General features: G+C 40.3%; 1 long non-coding RNA gene across 1 annotated transcript in view; it reads left to right on the forward strand.

Moving 5' to 3' along the window:
* Positions 1–23,274, forward strand: part of LOC117311165 (uncharacterized) — a 101,617-nt gene that overhangs the window by 55,254 nt on the left and 23,089 nt on the right. Inside the window, exons 5-6 of the long non-coding RNA XR_012330405.1 lie at positions 10,450–13,049; positions 13,520–13,715. This is a non-coding gene — a long non-coding RNA (uncharacterized lncRNA). The remainder of the gene's footprint in view (positions 1–10,449; positions 13,050–13,519; positions 13,716–23,274) is intronic.

Consider the following 23,274-nt stretch of genomic DNA (forward strand, 5'->3'; position numbering starts at 1 on the left):
ATAAGAATTAAAGATTGGAAAAGAGTGTGGAGACAGGGTGGACAGCGTGAAGGTTCTGGGGGCCCAGCAGACAGGACTGTGTTCTCCTACTTGTGCCTGAGGTCTCTGGGCCCCGGTTCCTCCCACTGGAAGGCAAACACACTAACTAACGCCTTCCTCACGGGCTTACAGTGAAGCCCAAGGAGGCCATCTTGTGTCTGGCATGTAGTGAGACGTGTCCTCCGAAGGCAGCTACACGTACGTGAGCCTGGACGGAGCCTAATGGACTCTTGGTGAAGCCGCCATGTGTGCAAATCCACACTCCACCCCGGGGAATGTTTCTATCTATCGGCCTGAGAAAATGCATTCTTTGCAAAACGCTGCTTAGACTATTGGCCGGAATTGAATGCTTGTATAATTTATAAATGAACCCCCTTCCTTATTTTTAATTTATTATTAATAAAATATCATGATGACAATGAAGAGCTAATGATGTAAAGTACTGAACCCAAACTAGGGGCAGGCCCTCACTCAGCAACATTTTCTTTTGTGTATTTAAAGTGAACTATAACTGGCGGCTAGAAACGGCACAGGGCATGGTAGCTGTCACTCTCGTGGTTGCTATTTATTATTTGGTGATTTCCTTTCACGGCTGGATCATATGACTGGTGTGAAGAAATGAAGCCTTCATCCTGATGTGGCATGAAGTATGTTCTTTCTTTGTTTTTCTTTTGGCCGTGCCGCACAGCTTGCAGGATCTTAGTTCCCCAACCAGGGATTGGACCCTGGGCCCTGGCAGTGAAAGCACTGAGTCCCAGCAGCTGGACCGCCAGGGAATTCCCTAGCGTGTTCTTTCTTTTCTCACTTAAGGGCCTACTGAATTTTTGTTCTCATCACATTTGATCAGAGTTGTATGGGCATAACCTTAGTTTCAGGAAGCTTGCCTTTGAAACTGTGTTGGTGTCAGACATAAAGAATAATGCAGATGGGTCTGTGGATTAATTTTAGAGTAATGAAGAGCGTTCTCATCTGGTTAAAATGATTGTGTTCATGCTGGCATTTTAAGATACATTTGCGGATTCGATTTTATGCCTAATATATTTTTTATTATTTCCATTTACTACAGAAATTAATGGTGTTATGCTTACATAGGCCCGGAACTCCTCTTCAGACACTGTTTTTGTCAGGCTTGTGTTGGAAGGTTTTTAGAGCAAATTATAACCTAAGGCTGTCTTTGTCATGTTGCCATCTTGAACCCTCGGGGGAGGTAGGTAGGGCATACATAAGTACATAAATACACGCTGTCAAACATCCAAATAAAAATGTGAAAATATTCAATTTAAAAGAATGAGGATTTTATCTATACAGGGCCAAAACACCCAGATTTTTGGCTGTCTTTGAATCTGGGTGGGCGTGGAGAGTCAAAGAGACAGAGCCTGAGCTGGCTTGGTCTCTCTCTCTTTTATCTGGATTTGGAAAATAATCCGGAGCTGTGTCCTGCAAGCAAGCATCAGCCCTGAGTATGGAGGTAACTGCACCCCGCTAGATCTTCCACTCCGTGATTTTTCCCTGCTCCAGGGCTCCCAGGAATTCCTCTCTCTGGGAGGCGTGCCTCCAAAAATCACGAGGGCTTCCTGGAAGCAGACATTCTTACTTGTCTCTCGTGGCTAGTTTGGTGGTAGGCTAAGCCACTGGTGACTTTTTTCTCACAGTGGATATAGGCAAATGTCACTTGCATTTCACACTAAAATATTTAAACACACACAGACAGATTCAGGATCTCTGATTTCTCTAAGAAAGGGAACAGTTTGGGTAACAGTTATGAAATCAAAAGATGTTTTAGAATGTTCAGGTTGGTTATAGTAATAACAGCTACCATCTAGTGAGGGCTTTCTGGGGCTTGCTTTTTTATGTGCATTATTTTTTCATAGGGTTTTTCCTGTGAGATAATGACTGGTAAGTAGCCCCAGTTTACGATGATAAAACGGAGGCTCAGAGAGGTTAAATAATTTGTCCAAGATCACACAGCTAAAGGATGGTAGAGCCAAGGGTCTGTCAGATTGCAAGCCTGCTTTTATTACTGTGTTCTGATAGAACCTCAACATGTTTGTATATATGACCTCTAGTCAGACTAGAGGTTAACCTATATGTGGTAGTTTACGGAGTGTTCCTGTTGTAACCCATGATCCATTCTGCTTTTTTTTTAAAAAAAAAAAAAAAGAATCTCCCTTTCCTTCCATAAGGGATCCAATATGTTCCCTGAAGGAGTACATCCCACCTGCCTGAGAGTCACCTGCCTGTCAGCCCAGGGGAGATTTTGTCAACCTTTGTTTTCTTCAGATAATGTTACCAGGAATCATTTCTCTGTAATATAAAACGCTATTTTATAGCTTTTTGCAATTACACATAATTCCCCATCCCACATAGAATTCTGATAAACCTCTCCTGAACTCGGAGACCTCATCCCTTGCCTACTACCCACAGTTCATTCTACTTGAGACACATTGGTTTAAAACTGATGTGTGAAGTATATCATTGAAACTGTGAGATAAAAGGTAATATAAAAGTCTCTTCTCCCTCCCATGAATATTGCATAGAGAAGATGTTGATTCTGAACTCTAAAAGCCAGCCAGCTCAATTTCACAGTGACAAAGGGAGTGAAGATCAGTGAGTTGGCATCTAACATCCCTGCTAGGAAAGCAAAACACGTACCCTTTTTATGGCGAGTCCAAGGCTACATGGAGGCACCGATACCATGTCACTCGAGGGACAACTGAAAGGTTGCTTGGGACAGAGTCTCCACACAACTCTAGGGGGCACCGCTCAATTTACGTTGTGCAGTGTGCAACATATACAACTGTACACAACAGTCCTGCTTGCACCAATATTAACTTCAGCTCAGTTCTCTGAGAGGATCTGAGCTTCTGTTCTTCATGTTGAAGATATTGTGTGAGATAATAGAAAATATATATTTCGGTTTCTGCCCCTGATTCCTGGGACGGAGCTTTAAAAACCCTTGTAATTTCCTAAGTGATAAGACCACCAGGAGCATCTTTTGTTCCAACATTTGGTCTTTGGCCCCAGTTCCTGACACTGAGCTCCTAAATCCCTTGGGATTTCCTGGGTGATAGGAGAGTCCTTTGTTCCAAGGAGGCGATTCTGGGTGGACTCCTGAAAGGCGGCTGGTCACCAGAAAGACCAAACCATGATTAGAGGCTTGGAATTTTCGCCCCACCCCCATTCCCCAGAGTGGAGAGAAGCTGGAGAGGGAGAGCATATTGATTTCCCACGTGATGAGGGCTCCGTAAAATCCCAATGGTATGGGGGGTCCAGGAGTTTCCAGGTTGATGAACACATCCACATACCAGGAGGGTGACACACCCCAACTCCACAGGGACAGGAGTGCCTGTGCTCCGGACCCTCCCAGGCCTGCCCTATGTATCTCCTCTTGTGGCTGTTCTTCTGTATTACTCTATCCTTTAATAAACTGTAAATGTAAGTTGTGTTCCTTGAGTTCTGTGAGCTACCCTGGCAAATTAATAGAACCTGAGGAGGGGGTTGTGGGAATCTCTGACTTGTAGCCAAGTCAGACAGAAGTTGCAGGTGACCTGGGGACCTGTTCCTTGCAACTGGCATCCCAGGTGGGACCGAGCCCTTAACCTGTGGGATTTGGTGCTACCTCCAGGTAGATAGCGTCACAACTGAGTGAAATTCTAGGACACCCAGCTGGTGTCTCAGAGTTGCCTGATGCAGGGCAAACTCCGCCACACATGGTGTCAGGAGTGTTGTGAGTGTGGAGGTGTGAGAATCAAGGAAAGACACAGGGGTGAAGACGGGGGTCTCTCAGTACAGTATGAATGTGCTCTTTTGGAGGAATAACCTAGTTGTCTACTCTTAACTGTTATCCTAGAGAAAATTCCCAAGTAACAGACGTTGGGAACAGGTCAATTTTGCTTTTGAAGGAGGTCAACTTAAGCTAAGAAGTGCAGACCGAAATCTGGCTCTATGTTGAAAGATCTTGAGGGGATGGGGGTGGCCCGGATCAAGGAGCTGGGAGACCTTAAAAGAGGGAAAAGGGCACGTTTTCCATCGCTGCGATCTCCTTTTAGAATGTGGCCTGGGTCCCTCCAATCAGCCACGTCCAGCTTGCTCCTCTGTACTCTTTCCAAAGCACTGGACCTCATTAGGGTTCTTTTGATGGAATGTTGATATGGCTAGAAGTTTCATAAGCTGAAAACGCAAACACTCTTGGGCTTCAGAAGTCTATGAAGTGGAAATTATTAAAATCCTTCTGGGGTACCTACCATGTGACAGGCCTGGGAGATACAACTAAAACTGGCAGAGACCTGATGCCAGTGAGAGGCGGCCGGCATGCACTCAGATGTTTATATATTTCACGTGTTGGATCTCCATAAATGTAAGAGGTAGTGCACGTGATCTGGGTGTCAGAACACTTCAACATTAAATGAAGGGCCGAGAGATCAACCTTTTCAAAGTATAAATGAAGTTATTATCAAAAGCAATTAAAAGTGATTGAAAGAGTCTTGCCAAAGACAGACAGATATAAAGGACACAGTAGCTGGTATGTAAGCCAAAGAAACAGCAGGAGTCCAGTGTGCTGACTGGTGAGAACAGAAACCACCCACCCCCATGCAACCTGCGGTCCACATGCACTTGAGCTGAATGTTCCATGATATTCATTAGCATAACTTTACTATTCCAAGACTCTCTTTCCCAGGAAAATAACTTAATTGTTCACTATAGGAACAGTTTATGGGACCCACCAGCTCTTCTATAGAAAGCATAGTTTTCATACCAAGTTTGGATTCTTTGCCTAAAATGTCTTCCCTTGTCTTTCCCAACAATCCTAAAGTATTGTATTACAGCATGATCTTTAGTCAGTCCTAATCAAGCATCCCCCTCCTCTGCCCCCTCATAGAAAGACCTACCTTAAACCTGAAGTGATCTGGAATATACCACTCTTTTCAAAGAGATATTTTTTTCTTGAACTCTCCTTATCTGTCCAGAAAGCAGAGCCTCCCCAAATAATTCAACCATCATAAATCCCCTCCCTAGGAGTTTTGCAACCAGAGAGTCACTCCTGTCACTGAACGTGAGAAATCAGAAATTGGCACTGGCTAGGACTTCCCTGGTGGTCCAGTGATTAAGACGTCACTTTCCAATACAGGGGGTGCAGGTTCAATCCCTGGTCAGGGAGCTAAGATCCCACATGGCTCACGGCCAAAAAACCAAAACATAAAAGAGAAACAATTTTGTAACAAATTCAATAACGACTTAAAAAAAATAGTCCACATCAAAAAAATCTTTAAAAACAAAAAAAAAGAGATTGGCACTGGTATAAGAAATCACCTAACAGATAGGTACCCTTTTTCCCACTCATCTTCCTTTATTAAGATGATATATAAAGCCCCCAATTCTAACCATCTTTTGAGTCACAGTTTTCTGTGAACTCCCACAAATTTAGGTGAATAAAAAGCTGCCTTTTCTCTTGCTAATATATCATTTGTCAGTTTAATTTGCAGAGCTTCAATACTGAAACTAAGAGTATAGAAGAAAAGTGTTTACTCTCCAACAAACCAAATTTAAAAATGTCAACAATATTCAATCGTGTCCTTCCCATTTCAAGATGCTATCAAAGCTCTGTGGAGCTCCCCCGCACAGCAATAAACTCAGCTTCGCCTTGTCAACATGGAGTTGGTGATACTTGGACAGTCAGCCCTTGACTCTGCAATTCAAAAAGTGGGGAGAAACTTCTTATATAACAGAAAGGCTTCCACCTAGCCATCATATTACAACTCCACTGGGAATCACAGTAAAAGTATTCCTTTTTGTCAGGAGGCAAGTCTTAAAAATATTTGAAAGAGATTTGTCCCAGAAATGAAAATTTGTGTATGGGCAGAAAGGGATAGAATTTTTCATTAGATCCCACATAGAGATGGAGTGCTGTGCTTTGGTTTGCAAGACTCTAAATTTCCTGTAAGATGTTAATTCTGCCATTAAACAATTAGTTTGAAGACTTAGTGTAGCTCATCCCTCACAAACTTGGATCCCAACATATTGAATTCATAAAACACTCATGGCTATAGCAGAGTTCATTAAATAATTTGCCATAGCTCACCTGGTCACTTCATTGGCTCCTGAGATGCTAATACAGTGGCAGATAACAGAGCCCATGTATAGTGAGGGGGGCCATACCCCATCCTCTTCCAAGGGGCTCAGGGGTTTTTAGGAAAAGGTAAAGAGCAAGCCTTAGGAATAGATGTGCATCTTGGTTTCCTGGAAACTAGTCACAAGGCAGTATAATCTTCTTCAATTCTGTGACAATAACTGGTAGAACATTTTTCTGCTTTATAGATTGAGTTAAAATGATAGCCCAGATTCAGTTCTTCCCTGTAATAGTAAGACTGTTATTTCAAAGTGCAGCCAAGATGGTTAGACTAGTTCCAGAGCCATTGATTGCTGTTTCCATTAAAGGAATAGTACAATTCAAATAATTATTATTTTTCCATTAAAATGAACATCGGTTACCCAGAAGAAAACAGAGACTGATTTTTCAGCCCTGAAGCCTATTACGAGGGGTTGGTACAAAATATGTAAAGAACTTGGTTGTTGACTGTCTTAAACTGAGCAGAAACGTATAGAGTAGGTAACAAAATTGGTCAGAAGACTTTAATTAATAAGAAAAATATAAGGAATGACTATTATGCTTTGGAATGGTATGATTACAGTACCATTTGAAAGAGGGAAGCCAACTCCTCTAGGTATGCTAAAATCATTTTACCAAAATGATTTTAAAATCTTCCACGTATTTTAAATGGCATACGTTCTACTAACTTAATTCACAGATATAATAAAGGCAATACAAACAATGTTAAGAGCTGTTATGTGGGAGGAAATGATATAATACAGATAAGGAAAATGAAATTATGGTCTTGTAAGATTCTATCTCAGGTACCTCAGAGAATTGGCACTCGGACTGGTTATCAGACCTAAGAAAGGATGAAATTGCTCTTAAGGGGTTGTGCTGCATGAAAACCAAAATGACATCAAGCTTCAATAATTCAATTCTAGGGAAGGCTGAGGAGGGTGGGTTTGTTTCCAATAGAGCACAAGAGGGTTCTGGCTGGTGTCTTAATTGCTGTTTTAAAATAATGAAGAGAACTAAAACTTTTCTAACAGCCTCTTCCTATTTGTCCAAAAAGCAAAGTCGAGCGTAAGTATTTGACAGTTGACACAAGGATGCTTTGTTTGGGAAAACATCAGAAGGTAGGCTATTAAGAGCTGGAATAATACCAAGGGACTTCAAAGAAAGAAAGAGAAGGCATGAGGAATAAATGGGCAGAACTGAACTGAGAAGAGATAGCGCCAAGGTGTGCCAGACACAGTGGTCCTTTTCTTCTCCCGGGACATTTGAGATTCTAAGGAGAGGAACAAATCCATCCAGCTCACAGCGCGGCTCAGTCAGGAATGTGACTTCCAGGGAGAACGTGCAATGGCGTGAAATCCTTTGCAGAGAAATCTCACGGGCAGTCCTTCGACTCCTGCTGAAATTCCCAGGATCCACAGGGAGGTCTGCTTCTGAGCAGGGAAACCCCATCTCCTGTTGGCAAGGTTACCTTTAAGGCTCCCACACAACTATTCCAGAAGACTGAAGGGAAGAAAGAGTCTTGACGGTATGTTTCCCAAAGCCTTAGGCATTGTCTCCCCCATTAAAGACTTCTGAACTGATTCAATTTGAGATTGAATTTGACTAAACTGTTTAAATGTCAAGCAGAGAGAGCTCCACGGTGTCCTTGGAAACACAGTATCTTCTGAGCCAGGCTCTACCCTCTGTCTGGGATTAAAGGGGGTGGGGCGAGGGGGCTTGGGGAGCCCGTTCTGATCAACAGCTATTTCTTGGGCTCAGGCTATGTATTTGGTTCTGTGGCACAGACCACGATAGAGGCATGATGTCTATTTTCAAGAAGTTTGACTCCAGGTAGAATTAGCATTACTTTACTGTTCCAGCGAGTGTCTTGCTGGGCAAATGGTTGGAATGTTCACTTCAGAAACTTACCAGCAAGATCCGTCACCCCTTCAATGGAAAGTATCAACAGACAGTTGGTGCCCTAAAATTCTTTGAATCCTTGGTTTGAAAACCCTCACCTCATTCTTTTCGTTAATCCTGGACTGTTGTACTGTGATCCTAACTCGATTCGAATCATGGCTCAGCTTTGAAAAACTCACCTTTCAACCAAACTTCAAATGCTCGGTAAGATCCAACCTTGCCCTTTTCCTCCCAAGATGCTTCCAGAACTATTTGGAGGTGGTGCTCTCTCTCACGGCAGTAAGTGGTAAACTCAGCTTTGTCTCATCAAGAAGATGTGTCGGCAACAGGGATATACCCACAAATCAATGGTAGGTAGGTGGTAGAACCAGAATTCCACACCAGTGTTATGTGATTCGAACACCCACTCTCTCACAGCTACATATAGTGCTTCTCCTGAGTGGGGTTGGTACTCAGGTTTCTCTGGGATAGAATTTGAACAAAAAGAAAACTTTGTGACCGAAAAGCAAACACAAAACCCCTCGAGTCAAACCAACACCTGAAAGTTATTCCACCCAGGCAATTTTCTGTTGCATTAGACACAAGTCTGTGTGATTATATAACAGAAAATTGACTCTGCAAAATAACTGTAATTGTACCATCTGACAAGTAAACTACATGAGAGAATAGGAAATTCCTTTTAAATGAATACCTTGTAAAGGAATAGAGGGAACAACGACATCCATATAGGCCCCATTTCTATTTTTTTTTTTTTTGCTGACAAATACCCTTTGTCAATATTTTCTGACCAGCTATTCATTTGAAAAGGTGTCCCTGTTCTCTTCGTTTGTATCCTGTTTGCTGTCTGGTACGATTACAGAGTAAATTAAGTTGGCTACCACAATATGCATTATGCTCTTCACTCCAGTAGAAGCTGTAGTCGTTAAGACATTTCTATTGTAACTCCACGTTTCATTCCATTGAAACTTTCCAAAACATGATCCTTTGGGGTTAAATTTTTCCTTGATTCTTTTGAGGCCAGTTTTTAATTTTTTTTCTTTTTGGAACATAGAAAAAGATTGCCTGCAGCTGCTTTTGAGTTATTGGTGAATTAAATCAAAATGGCTGTTTCCATTGTAAAATACTTTGTTTTGTAATCTCTGCAAAACACAACAGAGAAAGTTATCCCAACAGAAATCCTCATAACACTTTAAGAGTTATGTAAAAGGCAAATTTATTACTATTTGCTGATTAGACTGATTTCCAGGTAAAAAACCCAAACAACCCTACCTTATGAAGATAAGAAAGCAAATTACTAATTCAGTAAGTTCAAACACTTAGCTTATGTTAAAAAGGCACCATTCTTCACTTATTGACAAATATTAAGTAAGTGCCTACTTTGTGCTAAATGCATTTAGTCTCTCCAATAACCCCTGTGGACAAAATACTGTTTTGCAGATGAAAATACAGAAGCATAAGTTGATGCAAATTAGAAAAACAAGATAAAATGAACACTTTTAATAAATTAATGGAAACTAATTAATGTTATTCAACGAACATTTATTGAGCACCTACTGTGTGCCATTGGGACTACAAAGGTGAGGAAGACAGACATGGTTCCTGACCTCATAGACCTTGTCCTGTGTAATGTTTTTAATTCTTGGGGCTGTTAAGAGGATTCTATAAAGCAAAGGATATTAAACAACAAAAAAAATGCATTGCATCTGTAGGGGGCCAAGTATCTCTAAACTGAAAAATGTATAATGTATCTCAAATGGGACACCTTCTAGTGTGTAGAGATAGATAATCTAGTTTTGTCATTTTCAAACTCTACTTCTAGATGTCCATACAGGCCTTTCTCAAAGTCCCACATGAATGGGAGAGGTGCAGACAGATGAAAGGAAAGCAGGGACAAGATGGAAGAAGGCTACGTACTCCATTTTAATAAGAACAATCCTATGATCTTTTTACATATTAGTTTCTAATATTATTGGAAGAAAGGATGCTACTTCAAAAAAAGAAAGGGGCTTCCCTGGTGGCACAGTGATTAAGAGTCCGCCTGCCGATGCAGGGGACACGGGTTCGTGCCCCGGTCTGCGAAGATCCCACATGCCGCGGAGCGGTGGGCCCGTGAGCCGTGGCCGCTGAGCCTGCGCGTCCGGAGCCTGTGCTCCACAATGGGAGAGGCCACAACAGTGAGAGGCCCGCATAACGCAAAAAAAAAAAGAAAAAAAGAGGATGCCATTTCAAAATCATTTTTCTGGTCTAAATACCTCCCAAGAAAACCCTTGTATCTACTATATCATTTCCTTCTGTTTTAGGTTGAATACAAAAATGGGAATAATTAGATTACTTAGATTACTGAATGGTCAAGACAAGAATTTCAGATGTGATCATAATTAATGCAAATTGTCCTCCTACAGATCTTACTCAAGAATTCATTTCAATATTGAAGAAGCCAGGAGGACCATACAGTTCAAGAGCTGAAGGTTTATTCACGTCATGCACCAGGAATTTCAAATTAGAGATGGATCTGTAAGATAAAACTTCATTTAGGGAAGGCCTGGGAAGAAAGAAACCCCCTACTACAAAGGATGGCCTCCCACACATTCGGATCATTGCACCCAGGATAATCATCTGTCTTGTTCAAAAGCATCAAAGGAAATGAACCAGATCACCTTTCTTCATTTTCCAGAGAAAATCATCCACCGTGTGAATCGAAGCCATTCTGGATCAGAAGCCCCTCTGCTGTCAGATGAAGAGATGTTATCAAACCCACGTATAGAATATCCAGGACCAAGGGACAATTTATCAAGATGAGGAAAGTTCTCTAATCATCTAAATCCAGATGCTTAGGAGAATCCACACTGTTCAAGAGCTGCAGGCCCTCCTGGCAACAGGGAAATTAGTACTTCCTGCAGCACTTTTGGCAGCTCTGGAAATAACACTAACCCTTTATCAACTTCAGCCATGCTTATTGTTATCTAGTCCAAGCTCATACCTCTCGCCACACGACAGGCCAATAAACTGAGAGACGAGGTGTTAGGGCAAGGAATTGCAACTTTTTTCGGAAAGCTGGCAGACAGAGAAGATGGTGAACTCGTGTCCCAAAGAACCATCTTGCCTGGGTTAGAATGCAGGCTTCTTCTAGACTGAAAGGGGAGAGGCTGTGGCTGGTTGTCGTGAACTTCATGCTGGAATCCTTCATTCCTGCAGCTGTCCACATAGGTCTGGTCACAGGTTCCTGTAAACCTGTAACAAGACGAAGGATATTCTCTACTCTGCAACTTTTTATCTCCATATGAATGGAAAAGTGTTATACCTTTAAAGGTCAGAGCCTTGAGTATGGGCTCTCCTGCATATTTCAGGCTATAGGCAACATTCTTTTACAAAAGGCTCAGAGCCAGCATGACTAAGCACAAGCAACAGAGCACAGGGTTAGAGCTAAAGGAATAGATCCAATATGGAGTCAGGTTTGTTCTTCTCTGTTACGCTGTGACTAGCGGAGACCCATTGTGCTAGTTCTGGGTAACCGTGCTTTATGTCAGATCTGAACCAACCCAGAAGATCAAGAGTAAGAGATAAGAACCCCTGAGAGGACTAGGTCTTCCTCATTGATTGTGTTCAAGATGCTGAATACTTAAGAGAAAATAAATATTTACTGATGAATCAATGAACGCACAGGAATATTACAGACCCAGCAAGTACCATACACAAAATGAAGGCTGTGGTGGGGAAGTGAGATAGAATAGACAGGGGAACAGAGGCTCATCCAGTGCACTGAAAGCAAGAAACTAGGAAATGAGACAAAACTCATCTCCCGTGGGCAGTCTCTCATACACTATACTGTGTGGGGAAAAGCCCTAACAGGCTTCCCTGGTCGTAGCCAATCCAGGCCAGAGGAATCAGAGGCTGTCGTAATGCAGCAATTACCCTGCATTACCAAATTGATCCCAAACGTGAAATAAATCCCCTGTTTGGGGCCACTTGAGTGACCTAAACTCTCACGCTAATCTAGTGATGATTTATAAAGTTGTTTTTATCTAGGTTGTAATCTAGGTCACGTATGGTTTAAGAGACTATACTTGGATTTGGTAAAGCAATATAAAACAACTTGAGCAACACCTAGAAGAAATCTGGCCTTGGGGTCAGCCACATGCGGAGGCTCTCATCTGTGTGACGGGAATAAGGGTGGAATAGGAGAACCCCTTTATAAAACAATGTCTCCCCCCTCTCCTCTCACATAGTCTGAAAGTTCATCACTAAGCAGCATGATGAAGAGGCATGAGCATTGGATTTGGCATCCGACCTATAGATTTGCCACTTATGAGAGGTGTAACCTTGGACAAATTCCTTCCATCTCTAAACCTTCATTTGGAACATCTGAGAATAATTCCTATTCAGTAGGGTTATGAAGCTTAAGCAAGGGAGTGTGTGAAGCCCCTGACCCATGGTAGCTACTCCACATGTATTGTTATTGTTATTAATTCATTGCCTTGAGCTGTGACGACGATTTTGTACACAAAGGCTACAATAAACCAGTGTAGCCACGATGGAAAAAAGCATGGAGGTTCCTCAGAAAGGTAAAAATAGAGCTACCATATGATCCAGCAATCCCACTTCTGGGTATTTATCAGAAGAAAATGAAAACACTAATTTGAAAAGATATATTCACCGTGTTTGTTGCAGCATTGTTTGTAACAGCCTAGACATGGAAACAACCTGAGTGTCCATCAGTGGATGAATGGATAAAGAAGATGTGGTGTATAAATACAGTGAGGTATTATTCAGCCATGAAAAAAGAATGAAATCTTTCCACTTGCAATGACACGGATGGACCATGAGGGCGTTATGCTGAGTGAGATAAGTCAGACCAAGAAAGACAAATACTATGTGATCTCACTTACCTGTGGAATTTAAAACAAAAACCAAAACCAGCCTCACAGATACAGAGAGCAGACTGGTGGTTGCCAGAGGAAGTGGGGGATGAAGAGGGGGCAAAACGGGTGAAGAGGATCGAAAGGTACAAACTTCCAGTTATAAAATAAATAAGTTATGGGGATGTAACATACAGCATGGTGACCACAGTTAACAATACTGTATTGCATATTTGAAAGTTGCTAAAAGAGTAGATCTTAAAGGTCCAAAAAAATCGTAACTACGTATGGTGATGGATATTCACTAGACTTTTTGTGGTGATCATTTTGCAGTGTGTATAAATATCGAATCATTATGTTATACACATGACACAAATATAATGTTATATGTCGATTATACTTCAGTTTAATAAATAAGTAATAAACAAAGAAACAAACAAAGAAAGTCGGAGAGAGGTCAGGGCTTGAACACTTGTTAGCACCTTGGCCAGGATTAGCCGTTAGTAACCAGGAAGAGGATGCATCATGGAACCAGGAGAAGGGACAAGGGGCAAAAAAAAAGGCATTGCTGTTTGTGGTTTATGGGTTTCCTCTGTCATTTTCTTCTACTTTGCAGGAGCGAGCCCCTTCTTCTCCAGGCAAATTTGCTTCCTTCTAGGCGGCAAGGAATTGCACAGATTACGTGAGAAGCAATTGCGTACGGCTCTCAAGCTGCCCTTCCTTCTACTTGGTGTTTTCCTGTGAAAATATGGCCACCAGGGTTCGTGCACATCTCAGGGGCCGCAGTTCTAGTTCATGGGAACCTTTTAAATGTAAGTGGACCCCTGAGACCTGAGTGAACTTCCAGTTTAGTGTTTATAAAACCTAATAGAAATTCTTACCAGTCTCCTAGTTTTTCTAGGGGAATTAGAGTACACAAAAGCTTTTAAAGTCTTTGTTTATAAAATGGAATAAATAAAAATAGAGTTGTCATATGTTTCCATTTACGAATCACAGGAAAAGCCTGTTTAGCTCCTTATTCCTCTAATATCAATACCTTATCAAGACTTCCTCTTCTGTAAACTACCTCAGGAATCATGTCAGCTCTTCAAGGCTGTAAACATTTTCCGAGAGCATGTTTCCCAACTGTGTTAGTCTGTAGAAATCCTAGTTGATAGGACTCCTGAAAATGCTGGTCAGAAAGCTTCCAGAGGTTTCATATGATGGTAGATGCCAACTGAAATGCCATCCCAGATGCCAACTCAGGATTCTTCTATGAATAATTAAATACAGAATGAGTCAAGTGCTACAAAGAGTGATTTTGCTTACATGTTCTACATCAGAAAAAAATTCTGTAATGAAATAAATATTAATTTTCATGCATGGACTCTGTCCAAAGAATTTTCATTCTGTTTGGAGAAATGTTTGAAGTATGATCGGATCATTATACTTAAGGAGACGCTGAAATCTTATCTCAGTGTCCTAGATGTAATTTATAGCCTTATGCAAATATAATGTAAAATAGGGTAATTTTATTTTAGCACCTTTATTGGAGTATAATTGCTTTATAATAGCGTGTTAGTTTCTGCTTTATAACGAAGTGAATCAGCTATACATATACATACACCCCCATATCTCCTGCCTCTTGCATCTCCCTCCCACCCTTCCTTTCCCACCCCTCTAGGTGGTCACAAAGCACCGAGCTGATCTCCCTGTGCTATGCGGCTGCTTCCCACTGGCTATCTATTTTACATTTGGTAGTGTATATACGTCCATGCCACTCTCTCACTTCATCCAAGCTTATGCTTCCCCCTCCCCATGTCCTCAAGTCCATTCTCTATGTCTGCGTCTTTATTCCCATCCTGCCCCTAGGTTCTTCAAAACCATTTTTTTTTTTAGATTCCATATATATGTGTTAGCATATGGTATTTGTTTTTCTCTTTCTGTATTACTTCACTCTGTATGACAGACTCTAGGTCCATCCACCTCACTACAAATAACTCAATTTTGTTTCCTTTTATGGTTGAGTAATATTCCATTGTATATATGTGCCACATCTTCTTTATCCATTCATCTGTCGATGGACACTTAGGTTGCTTCCATGTCCTGGCTATTGTAGATAGAGCTGCAATGAACATTGTGGTACATGACTCTTTGAATTATGGTTTTCTTAGGGTATATGCCCAGTAGTGGGATTGCTGGGTCATATAGTAGTTGTATTTTTAGTTTTTTAAGGAACTTCCATACTGTTCTCCACAGTGGCTGTATCAATCTACATTCCCACCAACAGTGCAAGAGGGTTCCCTTTTCTCCACACCCTCTCCAGCATTTATTTAAAATAGGGTAATCTTAAAGTGAAAATGTTTTGAATAGCTATTAGAGAATGGAAGTGGGGGGACTGTAGCTAAGTAATATCCAGAAAAGCCTTATCTTTTCTGAGTTTTCGAATTTATAAAAGTAAATGACACTTAAAAAATTCCATAAGAATGATATACAAAAAAAAATAGACAGCTTACCCTTTAATTGAACTTTGGAAATGTTGGAAATGAAGATTATTTTAATAAGGCAAATCTCTGAAAAATTTTCAGTTGCTAGTTTGATATTTGCATGTGCACTTTTATTATGCATTGTGTGCCATGCAAGAATATGAATAAATTTATGAATATCTTCATTTTAATGGCTTTTATATCTGTTTATATTTTCATCTGAAAATTACTAAGAATGATTGTGATTAATTGAGACTGGAAGTAAAAATGACCACGTGGTTATCTATATTCTGTTTCATCATCATATTGTATAAATATTCATTATTTCATTATAGGCATTTCATTATAGGCATACCATTATAGGCATTATAGGCATTATTATAGGCATTATAGGCATTTCATTATAGGCATTTCATTATAGGCATACCAAGAGTAATGATGTATCGTTTCATCATGTGGCTTTTTAAAATTTATATTTGTTTGATTTCAGATATGATCTTTTCTACAAGGCTAGTCTTTGAGCAGGTGTTCATTTAAGTGGGCTTCATTGTTTTTTGGGAGAGTTTTTCTGCATAAAATTAAACTGCCAAAGCAATAGACTCTAAAAATGTTTGGCCTCAACATCCTATTTTAATTATACCTTTTAAATAGGTTTAAGTGCAGTTAACCAAAACAAATCTTTCAAGAATAAACATTAAGCCAAACTCCAAAAGTCCCCACACCACTTGCTACTGGAAATTAAAATCCTCCCAGAGCACAAAGAAGATATATGTATGTGAACAAAGAAACAACATTTCCCACTATTTATGGAGGGAAAAATGATTTCTTTTAAAAGTAATGCTTATTGTCTCCTTATCTGGAGAGCTTACTGATTTGATATTTTCCTAAACTTATTTTAAAAGGATGTTGAAAAGGATTCTTTGTTCTAGTCTTTGAATGAAAATTACATATCCACAGAGTCTAACTACAGTGTATCTTGAACCATGATACAATGATGTCTTTATGACATTTACAATAAAATAAGAAGTTTAGAATGTTTGATTAATCCTTGTGGGCTTTCATAATCCATTTTCTCACCTGTATGTGTTCCCAGAGTCTGCAAATCCTTTAATCCATTCATCAGACTTGCCTATAAATGTGAAAGTTGGGACTCAGTGAGGTCTGACTATTCTAGAAGGTAACTGAGTATTTGCCTCTTGGCCTGAAAAACAAACTTGCTTTTTGCAGTGGGTGACCTGTAGCTCCTTCATCTCAGGCTAGAGTGCCTGCCAGCGATTTGCTTCATCTGCTTTTGAGAAATGATCCGACTTAAGAGTTTATCTCTATCTCAAACTGGTAAGAGAACCAAAGGGTTTATCAGTTATGAAAATTGATAAAAATTGATTTCACATTATGAAAATTCTCCTGAATCTTTATTTTGAGCGTGAAGAGCAAGCAGGCAGCTGGTAGTCATTTGGAACCTGGTGCCAGGCCCTGCCAGGATACTCTGAAGGAGTGACCTGCAATCAGCTGGTAGAGAAATGAAGGAATTAGAACCAGGCTCCTGATAAAGCACAATGTCACCAAAGTTGCAAAACTAAGTACGTCTCATCTGTGCTGAGAAATTACCAGGATACACTGGATATGTATTTAGTCTAGGAATCTGTAGTTCACATGAAAAAAGAACATGGAAAGGGCTATTATTAGCCTTTAGGAAGGAAGTTTCAGGGTTATCTCGGTGGTTGCCGCTTACTTTGATTCTCATTGTTTTTAGGCACGTGTCTGGCCCCTTCTTGCCAGGCTGGCTGGCATTTTGTCTTATTCTTTTTAATTGGGAAACACATTTGAACATCTGCAAGTCATTTGTAACCAAGCGATCAGCATCAGGTTTCCATGTATCTTCTGCCATTCTTTAACCCACAACAAATACATTGATTTACCGTGACAAACTTGCAAAAAGTTTCTCCCTTTGGCAGTGATTTACAACAAGTTCTACTAACAAAATGCATTCTTGCTGCTCTCAGCTTGAGGGGGGGAGAAAAAGTTCTTCTCCATTTTGCTGTCCCATAGGGTATGGCTCAAGTAGGGACCCAAAGAGTTATTTTAACAGGAATAAGCAGTAACGATTTGCCTAATAAGAGAAATCACTTTTCAGTGGTCTTCAGTTTATGGTTTATTATGTTGTTACTTATGTTTTTCACTACTTTGTAAAAAAGCACAAAACTTTGCTTTTTTTCATTCTAATAACTTACACAATTTCTCTTTAGTGTGTGTCTAACCAACTTTGTGGTTTTGGACCGAAAATAAACAAATCAAGTCAGATAAAATGGTAGAAACAAGATGCCTCTTTCAAAACAGCCCATTGGGAAGAGCAGACATGGAGGCTGAAGCGCTCACCACGCTGGGCAATTTTCTTTGAAGCATCTCTCTTCACACAACCTGTATCCAAGTGTGTCATGCTTTTCAATGTAGTTCTAGAGTTAAAGGTCACAGCAGATGAGAAAAAAAAGTAAATGGAAAATACACACTACTATATATAAAATAGATAACTAATAAGGGCCTACTGTATAGCACAGGGAACCCTACCCAATACTCTGTAATGACCTATACAGGAAAAGAATATAAAAAAGAGTGGATATATGTATATGTATAACTGATTCACTTTGCTGTACACCTGAAACTAACACAATATTATAAATCAATTATACTCAAAAAAAATTTTTTTAATAAATTTAAAAAAAAAGGTAACAGAGAAGGAAAACACTGACAAGTAAATAATTATAGCTGAAGCCGAGCCAGAAAGACAGGAACTGTGAAGTTCTTTGCAAGGGAGTGAACCAAGAAGCTTCAAGTATTGGAGGTGATATGTCTTTTTATACAGGGTCTTGAAAAGATCAAGCATTAAGCGATGAGAAAAACAAAAAGGGGGATAAAGAAAACACTTAAATCCAAGATGAAGTTTGGGCAAAGTAAATCAATGGCTAATGTCCGGAATAATGAGAAGGACTCATTAAACTCTGAATGTGAGGAGGGAGGGGACCCGGTGCTGGGGTGGGATGGCAAGGCATCCAAGCTGAGACACGGGAACCAGGTGGTCCAAGCCTAGAGGCAACAGGAAGCTGGGGATCTACATGTGGGTTTAGATGGGAATGTAAACCCAGAGGCCCAAGTTCTTAGTCATCTTAGCACCTCTGATATGCCCCCAAAGACTTTATTTTTTGCTAAATGATTTCATCTATTGCTTTCAGGGCCTCTAAAGTGGATTAATGTTCTTACCTGCCTCCATCTTCCTTTCCCATTTGGCTTTAAGTAAAGAGAAAGGCAGGACAGTAAAAAGGGGGTCCCAAGTCCAGATCATGAATATCCTTTGAAACCTCCCATGAAAAAGAACATATTTAGGACAACTAGCCTGCTTAATCTCTCGAATGTTTGACTACACTATAACTGAATTTGCCATGTGTTGAAAGGATGTGATTAATATCTCACCTCAATTTCCTGGTTATCCTAACTGCAAATAAGCAGAGTCACACTGCTGATATTAACTTTAGAGATCTTTCTTGGAGGACAGTAAGTATACGATTTTCAAGTGCCCTGAACTAAACTGGAGCTTTGCAAATACTTATGATGAGAAATTGTCATTTTTAATTGCTCCAAGCATATGATGGCAAAAAACTAATCATGTGCATGTAAGGCCCAAAATTCATGAGTTAAATTATAAAAATACTTTCTCCCTCTCTGTCTCACTATATCAATATCTTTATCTACGTATATATAATTAAACCAAACTTTATTTTTCCAGTTGATTGGACCACACCAATAGTATTATAAAAAATTCCAGCCAAGAAATAGTCAGTCACAGCATTTTTGTTAATAATTCCAAATGTTCCTACTCAAGGGAGGAAAGAATGCTTTCCAGCCATAAATCTTTCTACTGTACAGTGAAGCTGCAATTGTTCCTTTTGTCATGATAGTACCAAATGCAAGGAGGAGTCTGATTTCATCCATCTTGACAAAATAAAGGTGCTATTTCTACTTTTCTATTTTTTTCAGTTGGTCGGAGCTATCTGTAGGGGTGTGAAAAAATCATATAGAGGCGCCATGATTTCTAATGGTCTCACCTACTATTGAAAAACGTGTGGACCACCCCCAAGCTCTTAGAACCGAATGAACAAGGGCTCTTTGGATATGTCACTGACATTTATTGCTTGTCTGTGGTTTCTAAAAGAGAGGAAGTGTGAGGATTAGAGAAGATTTGTAAACTATATGTTACAGGAATCCATTTGGAGTCTCCTATCTGAATGCTAGAACTAATGCAACGTTTTTCTATGGGGCAGATTTTTGTAGCATTAAACATTATACATCAAGAATTATTCTGACCTCCTCTGATTTCTCAGTTCATTTCCAGTTTCTCTGTTTAGGTACAAGGAAAGATAGCAGATGGTGTCCACATGTAGTGTGTGAAAATTTCTGCAACCAAACCAGTCAAGAATCACCTTCTGTCGGTTCCATCAAAAGGTCATTAACCAAATTTCATTCTTACCTGAGCCAGGATTTGCTTATCTTTGCTTATGATTCTGGCCAAACTGAAACCTCGATTGTGCTACCCAGGCTCATCAGAGGTCAAAGCTAAATTCCAATTCTTGCCCACTGGTTGTTGATTGAATAATTAGGCACAAATTCACCCCTGCCAAGATTCCGGGGACGAAGAGGAGAAGAGAGCATAGGAGGAAAAGTAGAAGAGGAAATGGTTATGAAACTTCCTTTCAACTTTAAGTCATTGACACCTGGTTCTGGAAGAAATATTGAGGAAATGATGTGAACGTTCCTTTGTAGTAAGAGGTAGTGATAGGTTTCATCAGGGCTGCCCAGGGGTGGGGAGACCACTTGCCTGGGGATGGCTTTCCACCTTCTCCTCCCCTGACCAATTCCTCTCATCTCAAAACTCAGCAGGACCTCAGACTTGTGTGCTCTTATAGCACTTTGTATCACTTTCAGGTTTCAATTCCTATCACATGTAAACAGTTGACTATGAGAGGGCCTGTCTGCCCTATAAAACTGTAAGCTCACTGCGTAGGGAGCATGCTTTGTTCAAAGCTGGGTTTCCTGCAGTAAAAAGCACAGAACTCTGCACGTGCTAAATGCAAAAAAAAGAAGGAAAAAAATTCCCCATTCAGTGAGAACGGGGAAAACAGAGATTTAAGTTGAAAAAATGTTTTCAAATAATCTTAAGAATAATAATAATCAATGAGAACATCTTTTTACCAAGATCTCCAAATTTAGTACAAGAGGCAGGCACCAAAATCACAGCACCTCTGTCCGTGTTTCTTTAAAGCCAGTTAGTTATGAGTATTTTCTTTGCAACATTACACATTTCCTCCCTCTTCACACATGGATTCTTTAAAAAAGCTTTTTATTTTGATATAATTTGTGACTTAATGAAAAGTTGCAAATATGGTCCAAAGACCCTCTATACACCCTTTACCAAGAATATCACTTATTGCCCACATTTTACCCTATTTGCTTTATCATTTGTGACCCCCGCCCCGTTCCATCTCTCAGGAGGGATCTTCTGAGAGTGAAGGACAGACACGTCACGGCGAGTCCTAAATACGTCAGCGTATGTTTTCTAAGAACAAGTAAAGTCTCTTACACGTGCCCTCCTTGTACACAACACAGTTATCCAAACTAGGAAATGTAACATTGGTGTAATCATACTATTGGATCCACCGTCCATATACAAATTATATCAATTGACCTGATAATGTGTACCTTTTTCTCTGTCCTGGATCCAACTCAGAGTAGTGAATTCCACTTAGCTGTCATGTCTCTTTAGTCTCCTTTTTCTGGAACCATCCCTCACTCTGTCTTTGTTTTCATGACCATGCCATTTTCGAAGAGTACAGGCCAGTTATTTTGTAAACCACCTCTCAGTGTATGTTTATGTAATGTTTCCTTATGAATAGGTTCAAGTTATGAATTTTTGGTGGTAATACTACAAAAGTGACGTTGTCTCCTTCTTAGTGCATCATATGAAGAGACACGTGATGTCCATGGTCCCATGCTTGGTGATGTTAACTTGGGTTACTTGGTCATGGTGACGGCTGCCAGGTTTCTCCTGTAGCTTCTCAGAGGTCTTAATCACATAATGTAAAATTTTAAGTTGTAGCCAAGGGAATCAACAATTATGAAGGATAGCTGGAAAGATAAGTGAGCCACTTCATCCTTGTAGATGCTCTAAAGTTAACACTCTAAGACATCCCTAAGAAAGCCACGTACCTGGGCCAAAATAGGCTGGGTGTGTATAGAATTGCTTCACCTGATCCCGTTTGGTTTTGTGTCACTGGGCTCTATACTATAATAAAGAATTTGTCTGGTCTTTATCCTGGGTTCCTGACACCCTTGGAATTTCTCAAGGGATAGGAGTGTCTTTGCTATTCATGACTCCCTTGGTTCCCTGAGTTCATGCTAATGAGGTGTTTCAGGGTGAGGACCAACCATGTGATGAGAGAGGGTTGGGGTTTTGGGTAGCCTGACCTCCAGGGAGGGAAGTGGGGATAGAGATTGAGTTCCATGCCTATGTAATGAAATCTTAATTAAAACTCTGGACCTTGCTGAGCTTCCTAGTTGGTGATACATCAATGTACCAGGAGGGTGATGCACCCAGTTCCACAAGGAGAGGGCACGGGAGCTCTGTGTTCAAGGTCCTCTCAGATCTTTTCCCGTGAGCGTCTTCATTTAGCTGGTCCTGATGTGTATTCTTTATAACAAAATGGTAGAGCTTTTCTGACTCCTGAGTGCTATCCTAGTGAATTATTTCCTAGGTCATGGAAATCCCCTGGATCTGGAGCCAGTTGGACAAAAGTGCAGGTGGCTTGGGGATACTGCTGCAGGCTGGCACCTGAAGTGAGGGCAGTCATCTGTGCACTGTGCCTTTCCTTGTGGGTCTGTGCTAACTCCTGGTGGTTGTTGCCAGAAATGAATCACAATATAGCAGTTGGTGTTAGAAGAGGCTCTTATAGAAGGACTTTACGTAAGTTGATAATGATACTTGAATTTGACAACAAAGTTTCAGTTAGGAATGTACACATATGTGTACATAAAATGAATTATGCACATACAAGTAAATATGGATGACAATTTTAATCCACCAATGAAAGTTTAAATAAAAAACCAAAGTTGAAACTTTACATGAAAAAAATTAAATTATTACATAATGGTTCCATTTCTCTTTAATTCTTTAGTACAAATACTGATCCAAGGTCACAATAAAAAATTCTGATCTTCCATGTTTACTTTTTAATGAACTTCCAAACATTTACTTAAATAAAATGTACAGTTGGTATTGCTATTTTATTTGAGAAAAATGCTAAGTGTTTGGTAGGAATTGTTCTAAGGAGTTTGATGTGCAAGTTTATTCAACCATGGTTTTCTTCAGCCAGACTGTACTCACGCATGCTAGGTAATAATGTGAGTCCTACCATCTGAGAACGCTTTTCTGTGGAGGAATGAAGTGAGCCCTTCCACACAGGATTTTCTTCTTTTAGGTAAATATATGAGGATTTACAAATTGTTCAAAGATTTCTAGGGAAGGAAAGAACTCAAGAGGTCGAACGTTTGTTGCCATATCTTAGGTAAGGATTATACTCAAATCATCTCAGGAAGATCTCAGCTTACCGTTAAAATAAAAAGTGTAGTGCGATCTAGAATTACTCACCATCCCTCTGTTGCTCAGCTCTTGTGGCTGACCAAGTAAACAAGAACTGGATTCCTTCTTCAGACTTCTCTCTGGCCAAAGGCAGCAACAGGCAGGGACACAGCAGGACTCAGCCTTGACTAGTCACTGTTCAGGGGAGAGATTCTCTTGAACACATCCTTTCCATAGGGAGGTATTTGCTGAGACCATCCAGGGGGTTCTAGAGCTGAGGCA

This window comes from Tursiops truncatus, chromosome 2 (genome assembly GCF_011762595.2).
Source record: "Tursiops truncatus isolate mTurTru1 chromosome 2, mTurTru1.mat.Y, whole genome shotgun sequence".
NCBI lineage: Eukaryota > Metazoa > Chordata > Mammalia > Artiodactyla > Delphinidae > Tursiops > Tursiops truncatus.